This window comes from Phascolarctos cinereus, unplaced genomic scaffold (genome assembly GCF_003287225.1).
Source record: "Phascolarctos cinereus isolate Bilbo 61053 unplaced genomic scaffold, phaCin_HiC Scaffold_1;HRSCAF=81, whole genome shotgun sequence".
Lineage (NCBI taxonomy): Eukaryota > Metazoa > Chordata > Mammalia > Diprotodontia > Phascolarctidae > Phascolarctos > Phascolarctos cinereus.
Window position 1 is genome coordinate 86375089 of NW_027555514.1, and position 9918 is coordinate 86385006.

Sequence of the window (9918 nt, forward strand, 5' to 3'; positions counted from 1 at the left end):
AGTCAGAACTAGCAAGGCAGAAATGAACATGTCCCGTTTTCTTAAAATGAGGTACCCTCATACCGAAATGAACAATGGGGACAGGAAGGGAGTGGGCTACCCGGATTTACTTTGCTTAGAGAAAGAACTGGAAAATCCTGAAAGGCCGTGTTCACTGGGGAAGGAGGATAAAAATAGAAAAAGACGATGCAGCTGGTGTCAGCTTCCTCCCTCCTACTGCAGTCAGGAGTGTTGCCAGCATGACTGAAGTTCACACCACCTGTGCAGGAGAAGAGAAATTTTATTGGGAGAGTTGCCCAGAGAGCCCTGAAGTCCACATACAGTGTGAAGTCCTCCTGTAGCACCCACAGGTGTCTGGTTTCCAGCTAGGTGTTGCTTCAGTTATGGCCTGGGGAGAGAATAGCATATGGGCTGTCAGAAGAGAAAGAACTGTTGAAAAACAATGGCTGGCGTTTCTATAGCATTGTGGAGTTTGCAGTGGGCTATGTTGGCATCCATCATCTTACAACAACTCTGGAAGGAAGTTAATTAAAGACATTATTATCCCCATTTTACAGATCAGGGAACTGAGGCACATAGCGTTTAAAGGACTTGCTCATGGTCACATATCTAGAGGTGAGATTCGAACCTGCGTCTACTTGATGCGAAGTATGATATGCTATCCATTACAATGTGATAAGGAAAGGTAGCATTTTTTCTATTAGTAATTCCAATGTGGTACAGTATGAAAAAATACTAGATTTAGCAAAGAAAACTTGGGTTTGAATCCTAGGTCTCCTATCTACCAATTGCTTGACCTTGGGCGAGTCATTTAACTTCTCAGTCTTAACTGATCTGTTAAAAATGGGAGTAAAAATTCTTGCTTTATTTACCTAATAGGGTTGTTGTGAGAAAAGGACTTCATGAAGCACTCTGTAAACATGAGCTAGAATTATTCCTCTACCTAAAGTCTTCTTTGCGCAGTGCCTCATTGCATGCAATATGGAGGTTACTGGTGACTCAAAGGCCGGGCCTGCAGTGAACACCTTGTTACCGTGGCTTGGATTCCTAGTCCAATAAAGATTATTGCTGGCTCCTAAACCTGACAAGGACAAATGACACAGAACTGAAGCAAACACCCCGAGGCCCCTTTCTCTTAGCTGGAGTATAAAGAGAGTAAGGGAAGAAAGTCATTTCCTTCTCACTTGCTCAGTTCATGGCACCCATACTGTCTAACATAAAAGAGCACTCATCAAAGTGATGGAATCCTAATAAAACTTTCCCCCCCCCACTCAATATCCTAACTTCTTTATATATGCCTCACTGCTCACCAGAACAACAGGTGTGTCCATGAATTCCTATTTACGGATGTACTCACCTAGGACATTTGTAAGCAAGGTAGGCAGCCGCCTTAGGGCACAGCACGCAACAGAGTGCTACACTTTTAAAGATTGCTTTTGATACATACTCATCCTTTTAATACCAGAGAAACAGCAGGCGGGTCCATGTGATGGGATCCCAGCCACTGCCTCTAGCTAGCCACTGCCCTCAGACCCATTCCTCATATTTCCCCCGGAAAAAGCAGGTGTGTCCATGCACTCAACCACAACCACATCCATCTAATCTCAGACAGGACCACAATAGCCAGCCAATCAGAAAGCAGCACACCAGGATGCCCAGCAGGATGTGGACCCCAAAACAATAGAAGTAGGCATCTGCCCAGTAACAGCAAAAGCTGTCCTTTAGGTGAACTTATAATGTAGAGAAGCTTATGATGATACCTACATATGAATGCCCTTTAATGGGTTTTTCTGTGTGCATTGTGGGAAATTGCATACTCAGTTCCACTGAGTCTGGAACTCCACCCCCATTACCTAATCCCTTAACAAACCCCTCCCTATTACTTAATCCCTTGACAAATTTGTAATTTTTAATATTTTTAATATTTATTCATTTCTGTTGTGTAATCAGCATCATTACACTATTAAATTGCCTGTCTTGTCTTACCAAGTTGGTGGTTCCTCTTGGAACTCAGTCCACTGGACAGCATCCACCCTCAGTAAATGTCTTCACTTGAATTGAAGGTGGGCTGAGTCGGTGAATTCATTAGAGACAACCCCCACATCAAACCATGAAACTGCACAACAGTGCACTCGCCAAAAGGTCTCTCCAGTTTTAAAGAGGCAGCTGGGCAGCCAGTCAAAGGAAGCTATCCCCATCCATGTGGTAGGGGAGGCAGAGTGCCTCCATGTCGGGCAATCTAGGAATGTTCCAAAGGCAAGCCCCATTATATTAAGTCTTGGTGAGATGGGCACTGAGAGGTTATAAAGACTTGCCAAAGGTCACATAACCAGTATGGGTCAGATACCTCCCATGTATAACATGTGTGTGTGTATATATATATATATATATATATACACTTGTGTATATATGTGTATACATGTGTGGGCATCTCTCACAAGGTAGCATGGAACTGTGAAGGGCTAGAGACCTTCAGAGAAGGGTATGATCCAAGTGGGCAAGAGCGGCTGGACAAGGCGGGGTTGGGCCTTGATAGTAAGGGTAGATCTGTGGGGGAAGAGGAAAGGAGAAGATCATTGAAGACGAGGGAGCGGTGGGAAAGAAGAGCCTGCCAAGAGAGGGAGGCAGAACTGAGCATAGCATGTTTATGAGCCAGTGAGGAGCCAGGCCTGACAAAAACTGCTTTTGAACAGTGGGAGGACAGGTTGAAGACGCAGGGTGAAATCAGGTGAGGGAGGGCCTTGGAAAGCTGGACTCTCTTTCACAAGGCAGTGAGGCAGCTTTCTGTAGCTTTATTGGTGCTGTTCCATAAACATTCTTTTATACACACTTCATTTCAGTGGCTCCTTGGTCTGATAGTGAAGCCTAAGTGATTGTGGTTTTTGTCTCCCTCCTATTATCTCTGGGTAGCCCTTGACTGCCGGGACTGCATTCCAGGAGGATGCATCCTTGGAGCACGGTGAGCAGAGACTGGAGACTCAGAATATTAGCATTAGAAAGAACCTCAGAGGTCACTAACTCTTACTCAAAAGGATAAGGACCTCAATGCCTTACCTAAAGGCAGCTTTCTAGCCTGGTGGATAGAATGTTAGACCCTGGAGTCAGGAAGACCTGAATTCAAATTTTACCTCTGACTCTTCCTAGCTCCAGGATGGTGGGCAAGTCTCTTGGCTTCTGTCTGCTTCACTTTCCTCAACTATGAAATAGGGATAAAAATAGTGCCTACCTCTCAGGATGAGTGTATCAATGGACTAATATTTGTAAAGAACTATAGAAATGTTATTATTTTAAAAGATGAATCCCATCCATCTTCTTTGAAACTAGCCCTTAGGGTATATGAGGTCCTACTATGTTCCGTGCACTGAGGATACAAAGAGAGGCAAAAACCAGTCTGTGCTCGAAGAGGGATCACAATCTAATGGGGAGATAACATGCAAACAACTATGTCATGTCTCCATATCGGGCGTAGAGAATAAAATTCTCTGGTATTAAAAGGATTAAAAGGTATCAAAAGTAATCTTTAAAAGTATAGCATTCTGTTGCACACTATACCCTAAGACAGCTGCCTACCTTGCCTATGCCTCCTGCCAAATCTTCCTTTCTGGCCTTCTCCGGGGCACATCCTTTGGGTCAGATCTCCTAGAGTCTAGGTCGTCATCTGGATTGAAATGCAAAGCAGTGTCTAACAAATCTAAGTGCTTTGGATGTCCGGTGACTAAACTCGCCCTTGCATTCCATCCTTTTTGGGGTGAAAAGCTGCCAGGAGGATGAGCAGCAGAGGACCAGCAGGGCCCTCTGGTACCAGGGTCCCCCAACACCTGAACATTTAACCTTTTCTCTTTCACTAGCAAAATGTAAAAAAGTCAAGTCGAAGGCCTGTTTTCTTGAATCAGATGCCCTACGGGCTAGTTTCAGAGAAGCAATTAACTGGATCCTCCCCCTGCACCAGAGCATTTGAAACTAGCTGTGCAAATTCTAGCCAAGCAGTGCTGATTTTAATCTAAACCAATTAACTTTACACTAATACTTTCGAACTTTTCCTTGTTTACCAAGATGAGTCTTTTAATAAAGATTTGGCTTCCTGAGGCAGCTGCTTAAGTTCACAGATTCCTATTGGAGTAGGACTCATTTTCCACCCATTTTCCCTAAAAACACTAAGCCCCATATATCTGACCCTGGCTGGAGAAAGGTATTTTTCCAGAAAAATGAGGTTTCCATATATCTCTGAAAAATATATCATATTGTTTTCTTAAGCAGAAGTCACCATACTTAATTTTAGGACAAAGATTGGATTTGGGATTCCACTGATAATAGGGAACTCACAGATGGAAAATGTCTCATGTTTCCTCCAGTACAGCTTGGTACCTTCTCAGCAATGTATTGTCTTCATGCAGTGTGTGTGTGCGTGTGTGTGTGTGTGTGTGTGTGTGTGTGTGTGTGTGTGTGAGAGAGAGAGAGAGAGAGAGAGAGAGAGAGAGAGAGAGAGAGAGAGAGAGAGAGAGAGAGATGGGCAGCTAGGTGGAACAGTGGCTAAAGTACCAGGGCCTGGAGGTCAGGAAGACTCATCTGGCCTCAGACCCTCCCTAGCTGTGTGACCCTAGGGAAGTCACTTAACCCTGTTTACCCCAGTTTCTTCATCTGTAAAATGAGCTGGAGAAGGAAATGGCAAACCACTCCAGGATCTCTACCAAGAAAACCCCAAATGGGGTCAAGGAGAGTAAGACACAAGAAACGACTGAACAACAGTAGAAAGCACTGGGAAGTTTAATGGAACTTGAACTCATGGTTTCCAGTCTTCCTGGCTCTGAGACCAACTTTCTATTCACTATACCACAGTTGCCTATCATCTAAATTTAACCATTTAAAAACCACATATCTTTTTTAAAAATTTAATATTTTATTTTTCCTCCAATTACATGTGAAAACAGCTTTTAACATTCGTTTTAAAATTTTGAGTTCCAAATTCTTTCGCTTTCCTCCTTCCCTCACTGAGAAAGCAAGCAATTTGATACGGAAACCAGACACCTTAAAAACTTAGAAGAGGAACTGATTTTATTTGTGAGCCAGCCTTTGACTTCTCCAGACACCAAATTATTTAACCAAGCTATGTTTTCCCAGCCCTAGCACTGAGCATTCTAGTGGAGATGCTCCTGAAGATTAGATAGTTGAAACTTCAGCACGATCTTTCAAATGCCTCCTTGGTACTCTGACCTTTCTTGAGAAGCAGATAAGTTTCCACAGCTGACTAATGGATGCCAATGTTGGGGCCAGGGCATGCTTGGCAAGCCTGATGGGAGCAGGGAGAATGTGAGCAGTGACGACTGACCCAGTAGGTTAACAAGGCTCTGCAAGAGGTTAATTTAATATAGGCTATCTGAAATACAGACTTGCAAATCTCACCCAAGTCTGCAAGAGTTGGGAGTTAGGAAGTAATTCATTAGGAAGTACTAACCGACAGTTTGTGTAACAGAAAGATTCTCATTTCCTCCACTCCTGTCCCTCCACCCCTCGATTTTAATTTTTTTTAGTAATATGTACGACTTTGTTGTTCAGTCGTTTCATCGTATCAGACTCTTCGTGGCCTCATTTAGGGTTTTCTTGGCGAAGATGCTGGAGTGACTTGCTATTTCCTTCTCTTGCTCATTTTACAGACGGGTAACTGAAGCCAACAGGGTTAAGTGACTTGCCCGGGGTCAGACTGCTAGTATGTGTTGGAGGCTGGATTTGAACTTGGGAAGATGAGTCTTCCTGACTCCAGGCCCGGTGTTCTCTCCACTGCACCACCTAGCTGCCCCATTCAAGCTGCCTTTGTCCAAACTGGATCTCTGCAACTACTGTGACTGATATCAAATTAGGGGAAAGAAGTAAGGCTAACCATGTAATTTGTCAAAGGTTAGTCAGTAGATATCTTGGAGGCAGTATGGTACTTTGTAAAGAGCACTGGTTCTGCAATCTGATGCCATGAGTTCAAATTCTGCTGTAAACTTGGACAAGTCACTTAATCTCTTGTAGCCTCAGTTTTCTGATCTGTATGATGTGGGGATTAATATGGTTGGCCTTTTACATTTATGATCCAAATAATGAAAAAAATTAGAACTAAACTATGAGGCAGTCAGATGGAAAATTTGAAGACATTCCACTAGTTCTGAGACTTTCACAGACAATTGCTGGTTATTTTACAGTTAGTGTGAAAAAGGCTTCAATAAAGTCAGAGGGGCATAACTATAATACTTTAGTCTGGGGTATGAATTTAGTTAGCAGCCAAGGCCAATGGTGCTAGAATCAGGGATTTCATTCCTGTTAGTTTCAGTCTGTTCAATGGCCAGTGCCCAGGTACTAGGCCCTTGACCCCATTTAAGCCTTATCTAGTGAAGAACTGACTATGGTCACAAATGGGGTCACCCAAGACAGTGTGGATGGCTCAGTGAAAACAGCTTCATTACTGGAAAAACCAATTGAAGATACAGCACACCTTACTTATCTCGCCAGCTTTAACTATCCAAGACACAGGAAAGAGCCTGTTATGTCAACAAAAGGAGTCCTAGTTTTGGCCTGTTTACTCTTAATAAGACACAAATAAACTAACAGGTTTGCTTATCTGATTTCTCAGTTCTCAGCAGACTAGAAACTGACAATAAAAAGAATGAATGGGAATAGTAAAGACAGGCACAATGACAGAAGGAAGAAATGGCAAATATCCCTAGTGCTACACATTTTTTGGTTTTGTTCCTGCTTTTAATAGCTTTTCTGTGTTTTCTTTCACTTATCAAATAGCTTTTCAAATAGCTCAGTAGCTTTACAAAAGCACCATCACGTTCTTTGAGGAGTCTAATAATGGATAGACTTCCTGATAACCCTGAATTTATGCATGTGTGTGTGTGTGCATGTGTATACATATACACATATTACATAAACTATTATACTATATGTAAGATAGATAGATACAGATATATATGTATACACACACACCCCTTTGCTTTAGGAAGTAGATCAGTGTGCAACAGTTCCACCAAGATGATTTTTTTAAAAATTAAATTTTGGTGTTAACAAGAGTGAGAAGACTTCAGTTACTTGGAAAATTCACTCAGACCGCAATTCCCCACTGATGATAATGAGGTCATGGGCTATACTCTCCTGATGTTGGATCAACAGCATCATCTAAATGAATGGAAATAGCATCATCTAAATGAACGCATTGGGCAGTGAAGTGATGCAGGGGATAGAGTACTGGGCCTGGAGTCAGGAGGACCTAAGTTCAAATCTGGCCTCAGACATTTAATAGCTGCATGACCCTGGGCACGTCACTTAACTCTGCTTCAGTTTCCTTATCCATAAACCACACTGGAGAAGGAAATAACAAACCACTCCGATATTTTTGCCAAGAAAACCCCAAATGGGGTCATAAAGTTGAAATGACTGAAAAACGACAGCAACAAATGGAAGAAGCATTATTTTGGGAGTTGGTAGAAGAATTAATTTGTACAGCTTTTAGGATCTTGTGAAATGCAGAATGATTTATGAACTAAGTAATCTGGAGACTCACATCTCTGAATTGTAACTTCAACTCTTACACTCACTCCCCTTTTATCCCTACTTAAATTGTTCTAAAATTTCTTTGTCTAGGGATAGGAATAGGGCTGGACTTGTGATTTCATTTGCATCAGAAACTCCCTCTGCCTCATGCAGGTCGGCCTTTTCTCAGCAACTAGTCTTACAAACTGTGGGCAACTAGTTAAAAATAACAGAGCAAGACTAACAAGTTCTGTCATACCTCTTCACTAGGACCAAGCCCAGAGGAATCAGGGCAAATTGTGCTAATGTTTTGTCTTCGAGTGCTTTGTCACGAACCTAAACTGCAACTACCCCAAACAAAATGTTGCCCTAACAGATTGCTTCTTCATGAAAAAAAAAAAATGGAGGGGAAATAAAAGGCCCTTTTTAAAGCTTGATATAATTGAATTTGTATATAAAGTTTTCTTAATGAACAAAATATCATATTTGGGTATTGGAACAAAAACACATTTTGCAAACATTGCAAGCATCATGCTCTGCCTTGGAGCCAGAAGGGGTTATAGAGATAATCCATTCCTATTGCATTCAGGGATCTACACAGAATCTCTCCGGTGGTTAAATGAACACTTATAACCTCCCTCTCTACTCCCCCAAGCAAGACAGCAGACTAGTGAATAGAGTCTGGTTCATAATTCACAGGATAATGTATTCAATAGCAGGTAAGACTGCATTTAATAACATTTTTCTATTAACATTTTACTATATTAATAATCTCTGCTCAGAGAATATCCTAAGCTAGAACCTTATATGCTAAATAGCTACCACATTACAAAAAGATGATCTAAATCTACAATAAGATGAAACTTCTTAGAAAATTATCCTTTTAGGGAGAGACTATTTGAACACTCAAATTAAAAAAAGCAAAATTAAGTTTAAATTGGTTCACTTCCCTAGTGAACCAAGTCCCTTTAAACCAGCAATTTCATGTTTAAATCTGTAATTCCAAGTGCAGGACAGATCAAACGTCAGGAATTGTACTCGATGGCTCCTCCTAAGAGCCAATGTCAATGAACATGTTTTCAAAGTAGATCAGTTTCTGGCATAGGGCAAGTTGAAAAATCACCTACTTTATGTGCAAATATAAAATGGCACCGTTAGCTGCTCCTTTGCAGTTATTCAGTTGCTTTTATGTGAATAAAATGTACAAGAGGAAATATTTGGCAAGTTACTCCATATTAATGGCATGGTATAATCCAATTATTTGTTTCTAGATCAAAAAACCTTCAGGAAATATTCCACCTCTAAATCTCATTTAAAAATGTTGCCTTAGAGCTTAGTGGGGACATTTGATAGGTTGTCACTGTCAGATCCACATACACATAGGTTGGGTAGGTCAAATTTCAATATCACTGAGATAAAATAATTTTTCCATTATCGGCTCTTACCTATTTTTACACATGAGTGCACTGTCATTATTTTATTATGGATGGTAGTGATCCATTTGTTTGGAGGAACTATATTATTTATTTAGCTTTTTGGACTGTGTCCAGGTTAAGGCATTTCGTGACTGAACAACTTATACACAGCATCTTTTTAATGTAACAGAGGCATTGGGTTGACAAGTTATCATTTCAGTTCTTTTATCTGTTTCACAAGATATATGGCTACTTCCCTTGGAAATAATCACTACAGGAACTGCAGACCATCTGTGATAAAGCACCTGCGGAGAGCAGACAAATGCAAACAACTAGCTAAACCCAAACAATGCCTTCTGCTGGAATAAGAGCTTTCCCAAAACAAAAGAGGGCATTTCATCTTAGTAGACTCAATACATTGAGTGAAAAAAAGGAAAATTAGGACTCAAACTGTTGAGCTAAAAAAAATCATACAACCTATTTTCTTTCTTTACAAAAAACAATGCAAACTTTCCAATGATCCTCTCCTTTCTGTTGTTAACAAACTGATTTTTTTCAGGTCAGGGTCCCCCTTGTTCACATAATCCCTGGGAAATAATTTGGGAGACTTTTAGAGATTTCTTTGCAATAAAAGGTACCATAAGGCCTTGACAGTGTTAACAAAATAAATATGTAAACCCTGGGAGTCATCAAGATTTGACTTCTATGAATTTGTGTGAACTGTTGTGAAGACAGTTCACAGCTTCTTGTTTAGTCTACCAAGCAACAGAAACCTGTGTACCAAAAGTAGAATCAAATGATCTTCCGTGACACACAGGTTATTGGTACCTACAGACAGGCAAAATTACAAAGCCTAAATTTGTACCCTCCTCTCACCTTAGTGATTTTTCCTTTGGCCCTTCTGAGTCACCTCCTAGCCTATGGCCTACACACTGAGTTCCAAGGCAATTGACAATTTCAAAATACAACCTTTTCTCCTAGGCAAATAATC